This window comes from Trichosurus vulpecula, chromosome 3 (assembly GCF_011100635.1).
Source record: "Trichosurus vulpecula isolate mTriVul1 chromosome 3, mTriVul1.pri, whole genome shotgun sequence".
NCBI classification, from domain to species: Eukaryota; Metazoa; Chordata; class Mammalia; order Diprotodontia; family Phalangeridae; genus Trichosurus; species Trichosurus vulpecula.
The window spans coordinates 426,810,522-426,833,718 of record NC_050575.1 but is presented as its reverse complement, the minus strand read 5'-3'; positions in this window follow the sequence as shown (position 1 = coordinate 426,833,718).

Genomic DNA, 23,197 nt, shown 5'->3' with positions numbered 1-23,197 from the left:
TGTGGGAAAGATCTTTAATTATTAGCACCACATCATATACATTGTTTCCAATCAATAACTTTTTTTTGTATGTAGCCAAATAAGTATTTACTTTTATTTTTATTTATTTTTAGTGTACAACATTCAGTTGCACAAGTTTTTCGGGTCCATATTTTTTCTCCTTCCCTCACCTCCCCTTGCAGGATTATGGTTTTTAATCCATTCTGCTATCCACCTCCATTTTATGGGAGAGTTCATCCCATTCACATTCACAGTTATGATTACTATGTGTGCCTTTTTCTCCATCCTATTTCCTCCCCTATTTATGCTTTTATTTCTCCCTTCTCCCTTCCACTCCTCAAAAGAGTTTTGCTTTTGACCACCACCTTCCTCAGTTTCCCCTGTCTATTGATTCCACTCTCTTGTCCTACCCTTTTCCCTTTGCTACTTCTTCCCTCCCTTCTGACCACCCCCCCCTTTTCTATCCCCTTTTCCCTCCTACTACCTGTAGGACAAGTTTGATTTCTATGCTTATCAGAGTATGTTATTCCCTTCTTGAACCAAATCCAGTGAGAGTAGAGCTCAAACACTGCTCTTCTCCCTCCCTTCTTTCCCTCTACTATAACATGTTTTGTGCCTATTCATGTGATCTAATTTACCCTTTTCTACCCACTCCTTACCTCTTCTTCCAGAACCATCCTTTAAATCCCTTAATTATGTCTTTTTTATCATTATATCAGCTATTTTATACTGACACCCTCAGTCTATCTATATCCCTTTCAATTGTCATAATAACTGTGCTGTTCTCAAGATTGACATATGTATTTATACACACACACACACACACACACACACACATAACATATAAAAACATTACAATCCTATGTAAGGATGTAAACAATTTGCCTTTACTGATTAACAAGGTTTATTTCTCCCTGTTTACCTTTTTATGTCTTTCTTGAGTTTTGTATTTGAAGATCAAATTTTCCTTTGAGCTCTGGCCGCTTCATCATGAAGGACTGGAATTCCCTTATTTCATCGAATGTTCATCTCCTTGCCTGAAAAATTAGTAGTTTATCCTTGGTTCTAGTACAAGCTCCTTTGCCTTTCAGAATATCATATTCCAATTCCTCTAGTGTTTTAATGTAGAATCTGCAAGATCCTGCTTGATCCTGACTATAGTTCCTGAATTGTTTCTTTCTGGTTGCTTGCAGTATTTTCTCCTTGACCTGATAATTCAGAAGTTTGACTACAATATCCCTTGGGGGTTTAAATTTGGGATCTCTTTTAGGGGGTGATCAGTGTATTCTTTTGATGACTATCTTTCCCTCTGGTTCTAGAACCTCAGAGTAGCTATCCTTGATTTTTCTTGGAAGATACTGTCCAGGCTCTTTTTTCATCATGGCTTTCCGGTATATCAATAATTTTTAGATTATTTCTCCCAGATACATTTTCCAGGTCAGTTGTTTTTCCAATCAGATATTTCACATTTTCTTCCATTTTTTCATTCTTTAGGTTTTGTTTGACTGATTCTTGATGCCTCATAGAGTCATTAACTTCTACTTGCCAAATTCTAATATTTTTTTCAGGGAAAATACTTTATAAACAGATTCTCAGATAAAGGCCTCATATCTCAAATATAAAAAGAATTTTGCCAAATCTATAAAAATATGAGTCATCCTCCAATTGACAAATGGCCAAAGGATATGTACAATTTTCCAATGAATAAATCAAAACAATTCATGGTCATATAAAAATGTTCTAAATTATTATTTTTTACATTTTTAAAAATTTAATATATTTAGTTTTCAGCATTGATTTTCACAAGAGTTAGAATTACAAATTTTCTCCCCATTTCTACCCTCCCACCCACTCCAAGATGGTGTATATTCTGGTTGCCCCATTCCCCAGTCAGTCCTCCCTCCTGTCACCCCAGTCCCCTCCCATCCCCTTTTCCCTTCCTTTCTTATAGGGTAAGATAAATTTCTATGCCCCATTGCCTGTGTATCTTATTTCCCAGTTGCATGCAAAAACTTTTTTTTTTGTTTTTGAACATCTGTTTTTAAAACTGTGAGTTCCAAATTCTCTCCCCTCCTCCCTTCCCACCCACCCTCCCTAAGAAGGCAAGCAATTCAACACAGGGCACATGGGTGTCATTATGTAAAACCCTTCCACAATACTCATGTTGTGAAAGACGAACTATATTTTGCTCCTTCCTAATTGAATTGTCTCCCTTGACCTTGTCACTTTTCAAAAGTGTTTGTTTTTAACTTCCTCCTCCCCCTATCTACCCTCCCTTCTATCATCCACCCCTTTTTATCTTCTTCCTCTTTCTTTCCTGTGGGGTAAGATACCCTATTGAGTGTGTATGGTATTCACTCCTCAGGTCAAATCCGATGAGAGCAAGATTCACTCATTCCCTCTCACCTGCCTACCTTCCCTTCCTACAGAATTGCTTTTTCTTCCCACTTTTATGTGAGATAATTTACCCCAGTGTATCTCTCCCTTTGTCCCTCTCTCAATATATTCCTCTCTCATCCCTTAATTTGATTTTATTTTTTAGATATCATCATTCATATTCAACTAACCCTGTGCCCTTTGTGTATATATATATATATATATATATATATATATATATATATATGTATATGCACACACATACATATATACATACATACACATACACATATATGCATATGTGTGTGTATGCATATTCCCTTCGGCTACCCTAATACTGAGGTGTCATGAATCATACTCATCATCTTTCTGTGTAGGAATGTAAACAAAACAGTTCAACTTTAGTAAGTTCCTTGTGATTTGTCTTTCTAGTTTACCTTTTCATGCTTCTCTTGATTCTTGTGTTTGAAAGTCAAATTTTCTGTTCAGCTCTGGTCTTTTCACTGAGAAAACTTGAAAATCTTCTATTTTATTGAAAATCCATATTTTGCCTTGGAGCCTGATACTCATTTTGCCTGGGTAGGTGATTCTAGGTTTTAATCCTAGCTCCCTTGACCTCCAGAATATTGTATTCCCACCCCTTCGATCCCTTAATGTAGAAGCTACTAGATCTTGTATTATTCTGATTGTGTTTCCGTAATACTCAAATTGTTCTTTTCTGGCTGCTTGCAGTATTTTCTCCTTGATCTGGGAGCTCTGGAATTTGGAGACGATATTCCCAGGAATTTTCTTCTTGGGATCTTTTTCAGGAGGTGATCTGTGGATTCTTTCAATTTCTATTTTACCCTCTGGCTCTAGAATATCAGGGCAATTTTCCTTGATAATTTCTTGAAAGACAATGTCTAGGCTCTTATTTTGATCATGGCTTTCAGGTAGTCCAATAATTTTTAAATTATCTCTCCTGGATATATTCTCCAGGTCAGTGGTTTTTCCAATGAGATATTTTACATTGTCTTCCACTTTATTATTCCTTTGGTTTTGTTTTATAATGTCTTGATTTCTCATAAAGTCACTAGCTTCCATTTGCTCCAATCTAATTTTTAAAGTAGTATTTTCTTTAGTGGTCTTTTGGACCTCCTTTTCCATTTGGCTAATTCTGCCTTTCAAGGCATTCTTCTCCTCATTAGCTTTTTGGAGCTCTTTTGCCATTTGAGCTAGTCTATTTTTTAAGGTGTTGTTTTCTTCAGTATTTTTTTTTAGTATTTTTTGGGTCTCCTTTAGCAAGTCCTTGACTTGTTTTTCATGGTTTTCTTGCATCATTCTCATTTCTCTTCCCAATTTTTCCTCTACTTCTCTAACTTGCTTTGCCAAATCCTTTTAGAGCTCTTCCATGGCCTGAGACCAGTTCATGTTTTTCTTGGACGCTTTTGATGTACGCTCTTTGACTTTGTTGACTTCTTCTGGCTGTATGTTTTGGTTTTCTTTGTCACCAAAGAAAGATTCCAAAGTCTGAGACTGAATCTGAGTCCGTTTTCACTGCCTGGCCATGTTCCCAGCTAACTTACTTGACCCTTGAGTTTTTCGTTGGGGTGTGACTGCTTGTAGAGTAAAGAGTACTTTGTTCCAAGCTTAAGGGGATGTGCTGTTGTTTTCAGAGCTATTTCTATACAGCCAGCTCTGCCATACCAGCACTCCTCCTTCCCCAAGAACCGCCAACCCAGACCTGATGCAAATCTTAAGCAGGCTCTGCACTCCTGCTCTGATCTGCCATTTAATTCCTCCCACCAGGAGGGCCTGTGGCCAGAAGCAACTGTAGCTGTAGTTCTGTAGCTGCACCTCCTCTGCTGCCCCCAGGGCGGTGGCCAAACTGAGAAATTCTTCTTTTACTCTGTCCCCCGCAGCTTTTCCCACTAACCTTCTCTGTTGTCTTTGGTGTTTGTGGGTTGAGAAGTCTGGTGACTGCCACAGCTTACTTATTGAGGGTGCTAGGGCCTATTTCTCCCAACTCCTGGTCTGATTGGTCCTGCTGCAACCCACGCTGGGCTCTGCTCCCCTCTGCTCCCCTCTGCTCCCAGCTCCATTTGTGATAGACCTCACCCAGCGACCATCCAGGCTGTCCTGGGCTGGATCCCTGCTTCCCTGTGCTACGTCGTGTGTTCTGCAGTTCTAGAATTTGTTCGGAGCCATTTTTATAGGTTTTTGGAGGGACCTGGCAGGGAGCTAACACAAGTCCCTGATTTCTAGCCGCCACCTTGGCTCTTCCTCCCCCCCCTCCCAATTCTAATTTTTAACAAATTGTTTTCTTCATTTAGCTTCTTATCCTCCTTTTCCATTTGGTTAATTTTACTTTTCCAGGCATTAAAGTGTCCAATTAGATTGTGAACATCCTTAATCATTTCTCCAATTTTACTTTTTAAAGATTTGATCTCAGCAGTGAATTTTTTTCCATTTTTTGTCTTTTACCTCTCTAATTTTTTTTAAATCTTCCTTGAGCTCTTCCAGGAATGCTTTTTGGGCTTTAGACCAGTTCACATTTCCTTTCACGGTTTAAGATGTGGGTATAGTGTCAATGTTGTCCTCCTCTGAATTGGTATTTTGATCTTCCCTGTATCCATAAAAAGGATCAATAGGCCTTGGTTTTCTGGACTGCTTCTTCATGTTGGTTATCTTTTTCCTGACTTTAAAGTGGATCCCTGATCCTGGGGCTCAGGAAGTTCTGTCCCAGACTTTTTTGTTGGGAACTGGGGTGCTGGTTACTAGCCTTGTGAGCTGTGGCCTCTGGTTTTGTCAGCAGAGGCTATATACTGCTACTGCTCACCTGCTGCTGAGCTGGAATTGGCTGGTGTGTGCTAATAATAGAGGTCCAGTGAGGACTTTCTAAGTTTCCATGGGGGGTCACCATGTGAGGTGTGAAGGAGGGGTGGTCTGAGTGCTGGAAACCTCTTCTCCCCCTAGGGCTGTGGTACAGCATGGGTGGTCTTAGCAGTTGTCTGCACTGATGTCTGCCACTTCCCCTGTTTGTGTGAAGGCACCACTGGATTCCTGGTGTTGACCCTTGCTGGCTCTATGCCCCTGGGGCTCAGTAACTCCCGATGTTTGACTCCTGAAGCTCCACTTCTGGATCTTCTATTTAAGGGTTTCTCCCAAGGGAGTTTTATCCGGACGAGGAAAGGAGGGATGAGAGCCATTTTACCTGGTCATCATGGGTCCCAGAAGTTCAACAAGCCTTTAGACTGTGGGTTGCAAGCCTCAGGAGTAGTCACTCTTGCCACCACAGGCACTGTGCTGCTGCCTCCCCTAGCTCTGAAAGACTTCCATCTTGGGCTGAGAGGCTTGGAGATCACCACCAGTTTCAGGGGCCCAGAGTTCTCTGCTGGGTTCCATATCTGTTCCCACTTTGGTGTGGTCTGGTGCAGTTCCACCCTCTGGGTGCTCTCCCAGCCTACAGAACCATCCTGTCAACCCTGCAGATTCTCCTGGCTTGGAAATTTGCCACACTTAGTCTACCAGTGACTTCTACCTCTCTCAAATCTACTCAGTTTCACTTTTTTAGATATATCTGACAGAAATTTTGAGAGAGCTTCGGTAAGACATGGTTTTCATGCCACCATCTTGGCTCCTCCCCCAATCAATGACTCTTGATTCAAACAAAGGTAAGACTCATTAAAGGCACTTGATTGCCTTAGTGCTGAGAAGCACTCCAAGCAAACAAAAAAAAAACCAAAAGGCAAAATGTCCCACTCTGCTTAGCATTACACAAATCAACACTGACAAAACTCATCTAACACAAAATATATTCCTCAAAAGCAGCATCATCATCCATAGCCTGATTGTAACTGTTAGTCAATTCTACTTTCCACACCTGCATGTTATCCATTATTGACAAATTGAGGATCAGTTTCTACTTTGGGAGTTTCATAATAATATTGCTTATTTTATTTTTATTATGCTCACATGATTCTGGGATATCATCAATTTGAATGTCTCCTTCTATGACTCCCATTAAAACCTACCCGTGCTTGCCATCCTGTAGATTGTGGTCCATATCCCCTCATAAATTTACCATTGAAAATCTACCCAGAAAACAGGAATATTTGTGTCTTTGCCTTTCATAGCTTCCTTATGTATTCTTTTGCACATATAGTTCTTCAGTATCTGCTTTCTTCACTATGCACCATTGTATATTACTTCTCCTGGTCCCTCCCCCACCCCACCACACACTTATTTGAACTGGATCTGTAACTTTATCAATATAATGAGATTCTGGTAAGAAATTTCTTTTGCTACTACAGTCTGGCTCCTTTTCTGTAACTTTTTAGTCTGAGAGAGTTGTCTGGGACATGGGAAATGGTTAGTGATTTATTCAGGATCACACAGCCTATATGTCTTGGAGGTGGGACTTGAACCAGATTTTCCTGACTCAGAGGCCAACTTTCCATCCACATCATTGACTTAGTATCCTAATAGTTTTCTAAATTCTTCATTTCCAGTCAGTAAACAATATTAATTAAATACTGTATTCCAGGCACTTTGCTAAGTGCAGATGTTACAAAGAAAGGCAAAGACACCGTTAGCCTCAGGGAGCTCATTCTAATGGGGGAGCCAAACCTGTAAATGATGACATGCATGCAAAATGTCCACAAAAGATATGGAAAATTATGCCAGAGAGGAAGGCACTGAGAGTTAGGCAGGAAAATGGGCTAGCACATTCAATACTGTAGTTTTTTTTAAAAAATTTTTAGTTTTAACCATTTCCTAATTCATGAGCCAATACTTTGTTTTCAGCTTTTTGTTATCACAAGTAATGTGGTGGAGTATTTGTCTTTTCTTCATATGATTAATCTTCTTGGGAGAAGAGAGAGATGATAGATAGACAGATACATGTTAAGCATTTACTATGTGCCAGACTTTCAACAATCCAGCTAGCAGCTGTTGTGGGGGTAAAAGACCAACACAAGCCCAACAACAAGAATGCTGCCAGCACGCTGCCAAAGCCCAGGTTCTTTTGATCTGCTTTACTAGGGAAAGCAACGTTAAGGGGTTGACAAGTTTACTTTAATTCAGCATACAAATATCACTCACTTAGTTCAGGAGAAAAAGCCAGCACCCTGAACTTCAGAGCAAATGCAAATACAAAGACACATTAGAAACAGACAAATCACAATTCATAGTTACCAAAAAGCATCAGCCTCTGAGTTCACTATCTGGGGAACTCAACAATGGCTGGCCCAGAGTCATGAACCACTCCTCCTGTGGCTCCGAGCTCCGAGCAAGAGAAAGCCAGCCCCTGGTTTTACACCTTTTTCAGGGTCAAGGGTGAGTCACATATGCGACTCATCCACATGACATAAAATCGTCACAAAGAGGCGACTTAAATCCACGTGGGCTAAAAGCCTCTGATGTCCCAAACATGCCACTCAAACCCATGTAAAATAGGCCCTCCCCAGAGGCAAACAGGTCACCAAGGACTCCCAATCTTATCAAGGAAACAAAGGTCAAACTCTTCAAGGGCACTTGGTTGAACTGAGCGCTAAGAGCCCATTTTGATTGCCAACACACAGGCACAATGTTCAGTAAGGAGTATATAATTATAAGTAACCAAGACATTACCTACCCCGAGGAATTTTGTATTCCAATAGCAGAAGACAGCAAATACATAAAACAAAGTTGGTGTAGGTCAGGGTAAGGAAAAGACAGGTGCAATGGAGCAGTCAAAAAGTCCTGGCATGAAAAATAGCACCTAATTCATGGGGCTGTTATGAATATCAAATTATGACACTTCGTTGGTTGTTTAGTCATTCTGGTTGTGTCTACCTCTTCAGGAGCCCATTTGGGGCTTTCTTGGCAGAGATACTGGAGTGGTTGGTTATTTTCTTTTCCAACTCCTTTTCTAGATGAGGAAATTGAGGGAAACAGAGTTAAATGCTTTTCCCAGGTCTACACATCTAGTAACTGTTGCCAGATTTGAACTCAACTCTTCCTGACTCCAGGCCCAGCACTCTAGCCATTGCACCACCTAGCTACACTCTAAGGCACTTAACAACCCTTAAAGTACTATATAAATGACAGCTTTTGTTATTATTATTATTTACTGCTACTACTACAACAATTTCTATAATTATGACTACCACAACGACTACTACTACCACTTTCACTACTACTGCTGCCGCTGCAGCTACTACTACTTACTACTGCTACTACTACTACCGCCACCAACACTGGCACTGGCATTGGCACTTGCAGTAGCACTGTTGAGGTCTTGGGGTGCACAGGACCCCAAAATACCAACATGCTGGGTCCTACCTGAATGAATTTCACCCAAGCCTTCTTTCAGCCAATGAGAAAAAAAAAGTTTATTAAAAATCTGCCATATTGGCCATCCTCTTAAGAAATCTCACCATTGGCTGGACTCTTAAGGAATCTGAGCATCTGTGACCCTTATATTGACAAGTGGACCAGAACAATCTTAGCCAGATTGATTCTGAGATAGGTTGAATGTGAGCCTCTTCATGGAGACTTATATACAGAAAGATTTTGGGAGGGATCTAGGGTTGTCCAAGTAGTCTGGGGTGATGGGAGGAGGGGTTTAGGGAGGATCTTGATGAGACTGAAGTGACTGGGGGGACTGGGGTGAGGTCAGACCCCAAGAATGGCATTAATGATAGGAGTTAGTTGAAGGCTACCTGAAGATAACAGACAATGGAGGGCTAGACTAGTTTAAGGGTAACAGATTTGGGCATAGATTTTTTTGATAGGATTAAGAGTGGGAAGTAGGGGGCAGAGCCAAGATGGCAGCTGAAAAGCAGGGACTTGCATGAGCTCCCTGCCAGGTCCCTCCAAAAAAACAAAAAAAAATGGCTCTGAAAAAATTCTAGAGGTGCAGAACCCACAAAATAGCAGAGGGAAGCAGGGATCTAGCCCAGGACAGCCTGGATGGTCACTGGATGAGGTCTATCACGCATGGAGCAGACGGGAGTGGAGCTCAGCGTGGGTGGTGGCAGGACCAACCAGACCAACAGCAGGCTGGAACAGGCCCAGGCACCCTGAATCAGTGAGCTGTGGCAGTTACCAGACTTCTCAACCCACAAACACCAAAGACAACAGAGAAGGTTAGTGGGAAAAGCTGCGGGGGACAGAGGTTGCAGTTCAGCCACTGCCCCAGGGGCAGTGGGAGAGGTGCAGCTACAGAACTACAGCTACAGTTACTTCTGGCCACAGGCCCTCCTGGTGGGAGGAATTAAGTGGCAGATCAGAGCAGGAGTGCAGAGCCTCCTTAAGATTTGCTTCAGGTCCGGGTTGGTGGTTCTTGAGGAAGGAGGAGTGCTGGTGTGGCAGAGCTGGCTGTATAGAAATAGCCCTGAAATCAACAGCACATCCCTTCAAGCTTGGAACAAAGTACTCTTTGCTCTACAAGCAGTCATACCCCGATGAAAAACTCAAGGGTCACGTAAGCTGGCTGGGAACATGGCCAGGCAGTGAAAACAGACTCAGATTCAGTCTCAGACTTTGGAATCTTTCTTTGCTGACAAAGAAGACCAAAACACACAGCCAGAAGAAGTCAACAAAGTCAAAGAGCCTACACCAAAAGCCTCCAAGAAAAACATGAACTGGTCTCAGGCCATGGAAGAGCTCTAAAAGGATTTGGAAAAGCAAGTTAGAGAAGTAGAGGAAAAATTGGGAAGAGAAATGAGAATGATGTGAGAAAACCATGAAAAACAAGTCAATGACTTGCTAAAGGAGACCCAAAAATATACTGAAAAAAATATTGAAGAAAACAACACTTTAAAAAATAGACTAACTCAAATGGCAAAAGAGCTCCAAAAAGCCAATGAGGAGAAGAATGCCTTGAAAGGCAGAATTAGCCAAATGGAAAAGGAGGTCCAAAAGACCACTGAAGACAATACTACCTTAAAAATGAGATTGGAACAAGTGTAAGCTAGTGACTTTATGAGAAATCAAGATATTATAAAACAGAACTAAAGGAATGAAAAAATGGAAGACAATGTGAAATATCTCATTGGAAAAACCACTGACCTGGAAAATCGATCCAGGAGAGATAATTTAAAAATTACTGGACTACCTGAAAGCCATGATCAAAAAAAGAGCCTAGATATCATCTTTCAAGAAGTTATCAAGGAGAACTGCCCTGATATTCTAGAGCCAGAGGATAAAATAGAAATTGAAAGAATCCACTGATCACCTCCTCAAATAGATCCCAAAAAGAAATCTCCTAGGAACATTGTCACCAAATTCCAGAGCTCCCAGATCAAGGAGAAAATACTGCAAGCAGCCAGAAAGAAACAATTTGAGTACTGTGGAAAAATAATCAGGATAACACAGGACCTGGCAGCTTCCACATTAAGGGACCGAAGGGCTTGGAATACAATATTCTGGAGGTCAATGGAGCTAGGATTAAAACCAAGAATCATGCTCCAAGGCAAAATATGGATTTTCAATAAAATACAGGACTTTCAAGCTTTCTCAGTGAAAAGACCAGAGCTGAATAGAAAATTTGACTTTCAAACACAAGAATCAAGAGAAGCATGAAAAGGTAAACAAGAAAGAGAAATCATAAGGGACTTACTAAAGTTGAACTGTTTTGTTTGCATTCCTACATGGAAAGATGATCTGTATGATTCATGAGACCTCAATATCATAGTAGCTGAAGGGAATATGCATAATATATATATATATATATATATATATATATATATATATATATATATATATATATATATATGAATACATATATATATATACATATGTGTGTGTCTATGTAGGTATGTGTATATATATATATGTGTGTGTGTGTGTGTGTGTTTGTATGTACACACACACACAGAGGGCACAGGGTGAGTTGAATATGAAGGGATGAAATCTAAAAAAAAATCAAATTAAGGGATAAGAGAGGAATATATTGAGAGAGGGAGAAAGGGAAAGATAGAATGGGTTAAATTATCTCACATAAAAGTGGCAAGAAAAAGCAGTTCTCTAGGAAGGGAAGAGGGGGCAGGTGAGGAGGAATGAGTAAATCTTGCTCTTATCGGATTTGACCTGAGGAGGGAATACCATACACACTCAATTGGGTATCTTACCCCACAGGAAAGAAGGAAGAAGAAGATAAAAAAGGGGGGATGATAGAAGGGAGGGCAGATGAGGGAGGAGGTAATCAAAAACAAACACTTTCGAAAAGGGACAGGGTCAAGGGAGAAAATTCAGTAAAGGGGGATAGGTTAGGAAGGAGCAAAACATAGTTAATCTTTCACAACATGAGTATAGTGGAAGGGTTTTACATAATGATATGCATGTGGCGTATGTTGAATTGCTTGCCTTCTTAGGGAGGGTGGGCAGGGAAGGAAGAGGGGAGAGAATTTGGAACTCAAAGTTTTAAAAACAGAGGTTCAAAAACAACAACAAAGAAAAAAGTTTTTGCATGCAACTAGGAAATAAGATACACAGGAAATGGGGCATAGAAATTTATCTTGACCAACAAGAGAAGAAGGGAAACGGGGATGGGAGGGGAGTGGGGTGACAGATGGGAGGGCTGAGTGGGGAATGGTGCAACCATAATATACGCCATCTTGGAGTGGGTGGGAGGGTAGAAATGGGGAGAAAATTGTAATTCAAACTCTTGTGAAAATCAATGCTGAAAACTAAATATATTAAATAAATTAATAGCCAAAGGTTAGAGACAGTGGAAGGCTAGGCCAGGTTAAGGGTGACAGATTTGGGCATGAAAAGCCAGATCAAGTGGAAAGAGTCAGGGAGATTTCAAGGTCGGGTTCAAGGGGGTTTCCAGAGTCTATACCCCATCAGCAATACCACAACCACCACCACCACCACTGTTACTACTACTACTACCATTACTTTTACTACCACCACCACTACCATTATTACTACAGTTACTTGGAGATGACAGTTTTGGTGGTGGTTGGATGTGGATAGGCAACCTGTAAATGGCAGAGTCAAGGTTCATAAAAAATTAAACATTCCGTCACCATTTTTACCTTTTTCTTTGGTGAGTTCCTTAGGAGGTACTCTGTTTTAGAGACAAGTCCAGGTCAACCATGCTTCATCCCCCTCCTGCTTGTTCTGTGACATTCCTGACTCTGCCATCATGCCCCAGCTCTAGTACCAGTTTCTCCCCAACATTTATGATGCTCAGGCCCTACGTATTTGTTTCCTCCCCCCACTCTATTAGAATGTAAGTTCTTCAGGGCAATGACTATCTTTCTTTTTCTTTGAATTTGCATTCCCAGAATTTAACATAATGCCAGGTACACAGTAAGCGCTTAATGCTGTTTGTTTATTGACTTGCCTTATATACAAATTGGACTGACTCTAATAAAATGAAAGTTACTAGGTATAAATTCAGTATCTTAAGCTTGTATTACAAAAATAGTGCCCAACATATAAGTGCTTAATAAATGTCTATCAATTAATTAATCTATCTTTTCCCAAGAAGATTAATCATAACAAGAAAAGATAAAAAACCAAAAATAATTTCCATTGTCACATTTGTAACAACAAAAAGCTGACAATAAAATATAGGCCCCCAAATTAGAAAATGACATTAAAAACAAACAAATAACAAACAAACCAACAAACAACAACAACAACAAAACTCTAGCATATGGATGTAGTGGACTATTTTTCCACCTACTCTCTCTTCCGGCAGCAAGTCTGTAACCCAACGATCCCATATGTCTGGCATTTTACACTCCTCCCTTTCATCGCATTCAATGGTACAGACAAATTGGCCTTTTGTTCTTCACTAACATGCCATTTCCCATATCTTTATCTTTGCACTAACTGTCAACCACAACTAGAACTCTATCCTCCTCACCTTTGCCTCTTGGAAACCCTGGTTTCTGAAACGTTCAACTCACAGACTCTTCTGCACGAAGCTTTTTGTTTCCTCCATTTCCTGCTGTCTCCTGGGCTCTTTACTTATCATTATCCCCGAGGTGCTGAAATGGGGTGTCCTCAGGATCTACGACAGTGACTTCATCTTGTTTGTCATTTGATAAGCCCCTGTTAATTCGTGTCTTTTATTAATCATTTATATTGATTTCTTTCCCTTGGCAATATCTCAAAAATTCATTGTTTTTGAATCTTTTTTTTTTTTTGCTTCCTTCCTTCCTCATTTCTCTGTCAGCTTTTTTTTCTGTATCATTTTCTTCTGCTTGTTTGCTTTCTCCTTTTTTGTGTGGCTTTAAATAAATCTTGTTTGTTGCATTTCTTGTTCTCTTGAGTTGATTAAGGCAAGTTGGGCTTAGATACAACCATTCAATCAACCTCCTTCTAGGAACATCTGTTGCATTGTTTTGAATAAAGGAAATTCTATCGTTAATGTTCCTGCGAGGTTGGGAAGGGAATTTTTTTAAGCTGATTGTAATGCCACCTCCCTCTCAGCAATGCCCCTCAGCAAATTGTCCATTCTGCAGGTTAAAGACAGGCCTGTTAGCCCTCTTTGTGACTCTGTCTAAATTATTGCCTTCCACTTTGTCTTCACCTACAACAATCCCCTGTCTCTGGCAGCCCATGTTGTGACCTGAAGCCTCACCTGGGAGATGCTATTCTGGGCCCATAACAGTCAGAATGAATGTGGAGACAGATACATACATTTATGTATGCTGGGAAGGGGAACACATTTATCTGGCAGGATTTTAAAGACACTTTCCTGGAGTTTTTAATACTTCCCTAATTCCTTTCTTTCCATCCTAGGTAGGATATACATTATTACACGCATTTTATAAATGAGCAAACAGAGGCCTCAAGAGATTAAGTCATTTACTTGACCAAAATTACTTAGTGAATTAAGAGCAGAACTAAGTCTATGTACTGGAATAAAGATTGTCAACCAATATTCACAATCTATGCTGTACTTAATAATCTGTGTTCAGGTGTGCCTGACTCTCATGGACCCATTGTGTACATTACACTAAAACCTGCAATTGATTACATGGTTATTACTCCATTTTTCTTCATTATCAAGTTCAGAAATTCCATGGGATGGGCGGTTAAGTGGTGCAGTGAGTAGAACACCTGCTCTGGAATCAGGAGGACCTGAGTTCAAATCAAACTCAGACAATTGACACACTTACTAGTTGTGTGAATGTGGGGAAGTGTATTGGTAACTAAGATGGGCTTTTAACACTTATTCAATAAAGTACCGTTGAAGAGTATGGCCTTTGTTTCCTTGATTAAATTAGGAATCCTTGATGACCTCCTTGCCTCAAGAGAAAGCCTAGTTTACATAGGTTTGAATAACATCTTTGGGACATCAGAGGCTTTTAGACCACCTGGGTTTAAGTCACATTTTTTGTGACCCTTTTAGGTCATGTGGGTGAGTCATACATCCTGAACAAGATATATAAACCCAGAGGTTGGTGTTCTGCCTTGGGGCTCTCACTCTTGGAGGTGTGCTGATGTGGAGACTCTGGGCAGCTGCAGTTAAGAGCCCTCCAGCTTGTAAACCCGGATGTTGGGATTGTTAAACCCTGGTAACTATACATTGAGATTTTAATCAGACAAGGTCCGTCTGTTGATGTTTATAATTTGCTTGCATTTGTTCTGAAGTTCAGGGTGCTGGCTTTTTCTCCTGAACTAAGTGAATGGTATTTGTATGTTCGATTAAGCTGAGATTGTTAACCCCTTAACATTACTTTCCTTAGTAAAGCAGATCAAAAGAACTTATGTTGGCAGATTTCTGTGTGCTCGTTATTGGTGGGTCTTACACCGTTACAGCAGCTGCTAGCCAAATTGTTGCAACAGCAAGTCACTTAACCCTAATTGCCCTGCCTTACCCCCTCCAAAAAAACCCAAAAACAACAAAAAAAAGAAATTCCATGGGAGTGGAGAAAGAGTCCTTCACTGGGGAGTGGAGCAAAAGCTGCTCCTTAGCATCAAGAGTGGCTCCAAGTAGGCAAAGATGGTGGCTGGAAAGCAGGGACTGGCCTAAAGCTTTCCCCCAGGACCCTCCAACACCTATAAAAAATGGATCTGAAGAAATTCTAGAACTGCAGAACCCACAAAATAGGAAAGGGAAGCAGGGCTCCAGCCCAGGACAGCCTGGATGGTCACTGGGTAAGGTCTATCACACGGAGCTGGGAGCAGAACAGAGCAGAGCCCAGCATGGGCAGCACCTGGACCAACCAGACTGGGAGCTGGGAAGAACAGGCCCTAGCAACCTGAATCAGTGAGCTGTGGCAGTTACCAGACTTCTCAACCCACAAACACCAAAGACAACAGAGAAGATTAGTGGGAAAAAACTGCAGGGACAGAATAAAAGGAGTTCCAGTTTGGCCACTGCCCTGGGGAAAGCAGACATGGTATAGCTACAGAACTACAGCTGCAGTTGCTTCTGTCCCCAGGCCCACCTGGTGGGAGGAATTAAGTGGCAGATCCAAGGAGTGCAGAGCCTGCCAGATCTGAATCTCTGCCCAGGTTGGTGGTTCTTGGGGGAGGAGGAGCGCTGGTGTGGCAGAACTTGCTGTGTAGAAGTAGCTATGAAAACAACAGCACAGCCCCACAAGTGTGGGACAAAGTACTCTCTACTCTACAAACAGTCATACTCTGACAAAAAAACTCAAGGGTCAAGTGGTTGGCTGGAAATATGGCAAGGCAGCGAAAATGGACTGAGATTCAGACTCAGATTTTGGAATCTTTCTTTAGTGCAAAAAGGACCAAAACATACAGCCAGAAGAAGTCAACAAAGTCAAAGAGCCTATATCAAAAGCCTCCAAGAAAAACATGAACTGGTCTCAGGCCATGGAAGAGCTCAAAAAGGATTTGGAAAAGCAAGTTAGAGAAGTAGAGGAAAAATTGGGAAGAGAAATGAGAAGGATGCGAGAAAACCATGAAAAACAAGTCAAGGACTTGCTAAAAACAGAAAAATACTGAAAAAAATACTGAAGAAAACAACAACTTAAAAAATAGACTAACTCAAATGGCAAAAGAGCTCCAAAAAGCCAATGAGGAGAAGAATGCCTTGAAAGGCAGAATTACCCAAATGGAAAAGGAGGTCCAAAAGACCACTGAAGAAAATACTGCCTTAAAAATGAGATTGGAACAAGTGGAAGCTAGTGACTTTATGAGAAATCAAGGCATTATAAAACAGAACCAAAGGAATGAAACAATGAAAGACAATGTAAAATATCTCATTGGAAAAACCACTGACCTAGAGAATAGATCCAGGAGAGATAATTTAAAAATTATTGGACTACCTGAAAGCCATGATCAAAAAAAAGAGCCTAGATATCATCTTTCAAGAAATTATCAAGGAGAACTGCCCTGATATTGTAGAGCCAGAGGATAAAATAGAAACTGAAAGAATCCACCAATCGCCTCCTCAAAAAGATCCCAAGAAGAAAACTCCTAGGAATATTGTTGCCAAATTCCAGAGCTCCCAGATCAAGGAGCAAATACTATAAGCAGCCAGAAAGAAACAATTTGAATATGGTGGAAACACAGTCTGGATAACACAAGAACTAGCAGCTTCTAAATTAATAGATTGAAGGGCTTGGAATATGACATTCCAGAGGTCAATGGAGGAAGGATTAAAACCAATAATCACCTATCCAGCAAAACTGAGTATTATGCTCCAAGGCAAAATATGGATTTTCAATAAAATAGAAGACTTCAAGCTTTCCCAGTGAAAAGACCAGAGCTGAATAGAAATTTTGACTTTCGAACACATGAATCAAGAAAAGCACGAAAAAGTAAACAAGAAAGAGAAATCATAAGGGACTTACTAAAGTTGAACTGTTTTGTTTACATTCCTACATGGAAAGATAATGTGCGTAAGTCATGAGACCTCAGTTTTTGGAATAGGGAATATATATATATGTGTGTGTGTGTGTATGTGTGTGTGTGTATTATATATACACATACATACATATATAGACAGAAGGCACAGGGTGAGTTCAATATGAAGGGATGATATTTAAAAAATAAAATAAAATTAAGGTATGAGAGGAATATATTGAGAGAGGGAGGAAAGAAGAGATAGAATGAGGTAAATTATCTCACATAAAAGTGGCAAGAAAAAGCAGTTCTCTAGGAAGGGAAGAGGGGGCAGGTGAGGAGGAATGAGTAAATCTTGCTCTTATCGGATTTGATTTGAGGAGGGAATAACATACACACTCAACTGGGTATCTTACCCCACAGGAAAGAAGGAGGAAGGAGATAAAAAGGGGGGATGGTAGAAAGGAGGGCAGATGGGGGAGGAGTTAATCAAAAGCAAACACTTTCGAAAAAGGACAGGGTCAAGGGAGAAAATTGAACAAAGGGGGATAGGATAGGAGGGAGCAAAATATACTTAGTCTTTCACAACATGTATATTGTGGAAGGGTCTTACATAATGATACACATGTTGCCTATGTTGAATTGCTTGCCTTTATAGGGAGGGTGGGTGGGGAGAGAAGAGGGGAGAGAATTTGGAACTCAATTTTTAAAAGCAGATGTTAAAAAAAAGTTTTTGCGTGCAATTGGGAAATAAGACATAAAGGCAATGGGCCATAGAAATCTATATTGCCCTACAAGAAAGTAAGGGAAAAGGGGGGGTGGGGGGGAGTGAGGTGATAGAAGGGAGATCTGACTAGGGAATGGGACAATCAGAATATATGCCATCTTGGAGTCGGGGGGGAAGGCAGAAATGGGGAAAAAATTTGTAATTCAAACTCTTGTGAAAATTAATTCTGAAAACTAAAAATATTAAGTTAAAAAAAGAGTGGCTCTAAGTATTCAGGAGACTCTAAAATCAAACCAGAATTCCAGAGAACCCCCTAACAGAACTCTGAAATATAGTGATGTAATTGCAGCTAGTTCCCAATTAATGTGAATATTGAATTCTAGGAATTGGCGACATTATTTGATTCCCACTATTCAAAGTTTAGGGGCATTTAGGTGGCTTAGTGCATAGATTGTTGGGCCTAGAATCGAGAAGTTGTTGTTTAGTCACTTCAGTTGTGTCTGATTTTTTGTGACCTCCTTTGCGATCTTCTTGGCAAAGGTACTGAAATCGTTTGCCATTTCCTTCTCCAGCTCATTTTACAGATGAGGAAGCTGAGTAAGAAAAACTTGAGTTCAAATATAGCTTTAGATGCTTATTAGCTGGGTGACTCTGTGCAAGTCATTTAACACTGTTTACCCCAGTCTTTAATAAGAAAACTCCAAATGGAGTCATGCAGTGTCAGATAATACTGAAACAACTGAACAACAACAACAAATAGTAATTCAATCCAGCTAAGTGTAAATATATGAATCAAATTTCTGGTATTCATTATTTGTACTAGTTGGGACCCAGCTGCATAAGTAAAGAGGTAGAAAGGCTCAACTAAAGATTTCAAATGTCTAGTGGAGAGAAAAGAACATTTAAGAACACAATAGCTATTTTCAAATTTTTGAAAGGTTGTCATGTAAAATCAGAATTTGAGGTAATCAGGCCAAGTGCTGGAGTTGGATTCAGGGATATTTCTATTCAAATAATGCCTTGGGAATTTATTAATTGTGTGACGATGGAGAAGTCACTTAACTTCTCTGAAAGATGAGATTCGAGAACTGCAAGGGACCTGGCAACCCTTGATAAAGGATTCCCTCTCTTCAATCAATACTGAAAAGTAGTGTAATCAATACCTGAAGAAAAAATCCATTCTGTACCATATAATATGCCAGAAAATTGGTTATCTGGTCTGCCTGATGCCCTTCAATAAAGGAGATCTCATCACCTAATATGGTAGCCCATTTCACTATTTGGGTAACTCTAATTGTTAATTTTTTCCTCTACATCAATCAAAATTTCAGTCTCTTCTACATTTGCCCATTGCTTCTACTTTTCCATTATGAAACGAAAGAGATTAAGTGATAGGACTACAGATTTTTAACTGAAAAAAAATTGAGAAGGCATCTAGTTAAGCCATTTCATTTTACAAAGAAGAACCCAAGACTCAAACAGATTAAGTGATTTATCCAACTTTTGTTGGGCCAAGCTATTTCATTCAGAAGGAAGAGATATGATCCCGAAATTGACAATGGAAATTCATTGTATGGACCCCATGAAAAGGAAGTTAAGAGATTAGGTAGAGCTTAAGAAAGGAGAGGTGGAAATATGCTAATCACAAAATTTTACCTACATTCCAATGATGACCTTAGTCAACTAGGTCAACAACATAACATCATCGGTGGGTAGTAGACATTAGACCCCTTTCTTGACTTCAAGCCAATATTCTTTCTCTGACATGACATATCCAGGAAATAGTGGATTCTCAATATTTCTACTCTGAAAGCTAATCAGTATTCTTTACCTTCAACAGCATACCATCATTTATTTCTTGTGCAATTATTCAGGTTCTATTTGTTGGCCAGACTTAGTTTGTCCTCCTCGGGTGATAGTGACCTTCCTTTTATTGGGCCTCTATCATAGCTTCTTGCCTCTGATTGTGTTTAATCACATAATTTAAGCACATGATGTGTTCCCATTTCAGGCAACCTCTAACAATGACTCCAAGTTGTCAGCTGAAAATTAGAAAAGAAAGATCTATTTTCAGTGCATTACTTGGGCAATTCAACTCTTGACTTTTGATAAATTATGTTCTCAGACAGTGAATGGAAACACACTCTAGCAGGTGAAAGTACAAAAGCAAATAAATAAGTAACTCTGATCATGAGCGATAGAAAAAGAAGTCACTGAAGAACTGAAGTGAAGCAAATTCAATGAGTTGTTTAATCTTTCCCAGCGATATGGCTGACCCATTATTTTTTGCACACTAAATTCCTCCTCTCTACTTTATAGAGATATTGGCAGATCAATCCAATCAATCAACAGAAAAGATTGAGCACCTACTATGTGCCATTTTTTAGCTAGGTAAAAGAAGTCATTTTATGCATCATTTCTTACATAGCCATAATCACTGAATGGACATTGCCTCAGTCAAACTGAGACCGGGAAAAAACCTTAAACTAAAAAGGGAAAGGTCTCCCACCACATCCAAGGCCACCTCCAGTCTTCCTTATCTGTATCTTTCCACTGGACCCAGATGGCTCTGAAGGAGAGAATGAGGCTGGTGACTTTGCACAGCCCTCCTTCACTTAAATCCAATTCACTTGCAAGTCATGGCATAACCTTCCTGATATCATGGTTTTCTTAGAGAATGAAGGACAAACACCAACATGTGCAAGCTAGTATAAAAAACTCAAGAAAAAACTTTCAGAGGCAGTACATACTTATCAGGCAATGTGTCATTGACATATGAACAGGTCCTGGACCTGTGAAATCACTGGTATGGAGTATTTCCAGTTGAAGAAAATCCTTCTATCAATGTACATCAGCATCTCTGTATGTCACAGTTTTAAAAGCTTGCCTAGACTCTCACTCAGGAATTAAATGGTGGTTCTATGAAGTTCATACAACCAGTAAATTTCAGAGACTGGACTTGAATCCAGTTCTTCCTGGTTCTAAGGCCAAACTTCAATGTACTATAACATATATGCTGCTTTTCAAAATTTATATGAAATATTTTCCAAAAGTATTTTATATGTAATATTATATTAAATATAATTTATATATTTATATGTAATGTTATATTAAATGTAATATTATATTAAATATTTATATTAGCCATTTTTGTGGTGGCTTAGAATTGGAAATTGAGGGGATACCTATCAATGGAGAATGACCAAACGAGTTGAGGTATATGATTGTGATAGAATACTTTTTTAAAAAATACCAGGGAGACAAATTTATGTTTTTGTCAGGAAAAAAATAAACAACATCAACAAGAACAGTAACTCCTTAGTATTAAGATATCCCAATAATGCCACTCATGATGACTTTCAGAGTACTTTGGAGAGTTACCGATGGATTCTTAATGATAAATCTAATGGCCTTTTCTCAGTCCCCATGTTCCTTTTTGGCTCTTCAGAATTTGACAGTGTTCATCTCCTTCTGGACATGCTTTCTTCACAAAGTCTTCATATTTCCTGCCTTCACAATATCTCCTTTATATGACTTCTGTTCATTCGTACAGCCAAAATTCTAGTATTTGCCCTCAATTTCTTTTATTTTCTTAATATAAATTTATTTAATTTCAGTTTTCAACATTCATTTCTGCAAGATTCTGAATTCCAAATTTTATTCCCATTTCTCCCCTCCCCCCACCCCATGACAGCGTGCATTTTGATTACCCCTTCCTCCAATCTGCCCTCTCTTCTATTACCCCCTCCCCCTCTTCTTATTCCTTTCCCTTCTATTTTCCTGCAGGGCAAGACAGCTTTCTATACCCCATTGTCTGTATATCTTATTTCCCAGTTGCATGAAAAACAATTTTCAACATTCATTGTTAAAACCTTGAGTTCCACATTCTCTCCCTTCCCCTCTCCCCTCCCACCCTCATTGAGAAACAGGCCATTTGACAGAGGTTACAATATTTTCATACCCAATTGAGTGTGTATGTTATTGTCTTCTTAAGCCAAAACCAATGAGAGTAAGGTTCACTTATTCCCTCTCACCTTTCCCCTTTTCCCCTCCATTGTAAAAGTTCTTTCTTGCCTCTTTTATGTAAGATGATTCACTACATTCTACCTCTCCCTTTCTCTTTCTCTCAGTACATTCCTCTCAAAACTTGATTTTACATTTTAGGCATCATCCCTTCATAGTTCACCCTGTGCCTTCTGTCTACACACACACACACACACACACACACACACACACACACACACAAACATACACACACACATATATACACACATATATACACGCATACAAATACATACACATATGCACATGCACACACATATATACACACATATACATACATACACATACACACAAATATACATATACATATACATATACGCATACATATACATATACAGATATACATATATATATATATATATATATGTATATATATATATTCCCTCTAATTACCCTAATAGTTAGAAAGGTCTCAAGTTACAAATATAATCTTTCTATGTAGGAATGTTAACAGTTGAAGTTTAATGAGTCCCTTATGATTTCTCTTTCCTGTTTACCTTTTCATGTTTCTCTTTATTCTTATATTTGAAAGTCAAATATTCTATTCAGCTCTGGTCTTTTCAACAAGAATGCTTGGAAGTCCTTTATTTCATTGAAATTGCCCTTTTTTACCTGAAGTATTATACTCAGTTTTGCTGGGTAAGTGAATCTTGGCTTTAATCCTAGCTCCTTTGACCTCTGGAATATCATATTCCAAGTCCCCTGATCCCTTAGTGCATAAGCTGCTGAATCTTGTGTCATCCTGATTTTGTTTCCACAATACTAGAATTGTTTCTTTCTGACCACTTGTAATATTTTCTCCTTGCCTTGAGAACTCTGGAATTTGACTACAATATTCCTAGGAGTTTTCCTTTGGGGATCTCTTTCAGGAAGTGATCAGGGATTCTTTCCATTTCTATTTTACCCTCTGGTTCTAGAATATCAGGACAGTTTTCCTTGATAATTTCTTGAAAGATGATGTCTAGGCTCTTTTGTTTGATCATGGTTTTCAGATACTCCAATAATTTTTAAATTAATTCTCCTGAATCTTTTTTCCAGGTCAGTTATTTTTTCCAGTGAGATATTTCACATTGTCTTCTATTTTTTTCATTATTTTGGTTTTGTTTTATAATTTCTTGATTTCTCATAAAGTCATTAGCTTCCATTTGCTCCATTCTAATTTTTAAGGAATTATTTTCATCAGTGAGCTTTTGGAGCTCCTTTTCCATTTGGCCACTCCAGCTTTTCAAGGCATTCTCCTCATTGGCTTTTTGGGCCTCTTTTTGCCATTTTGGTTAGTTTATT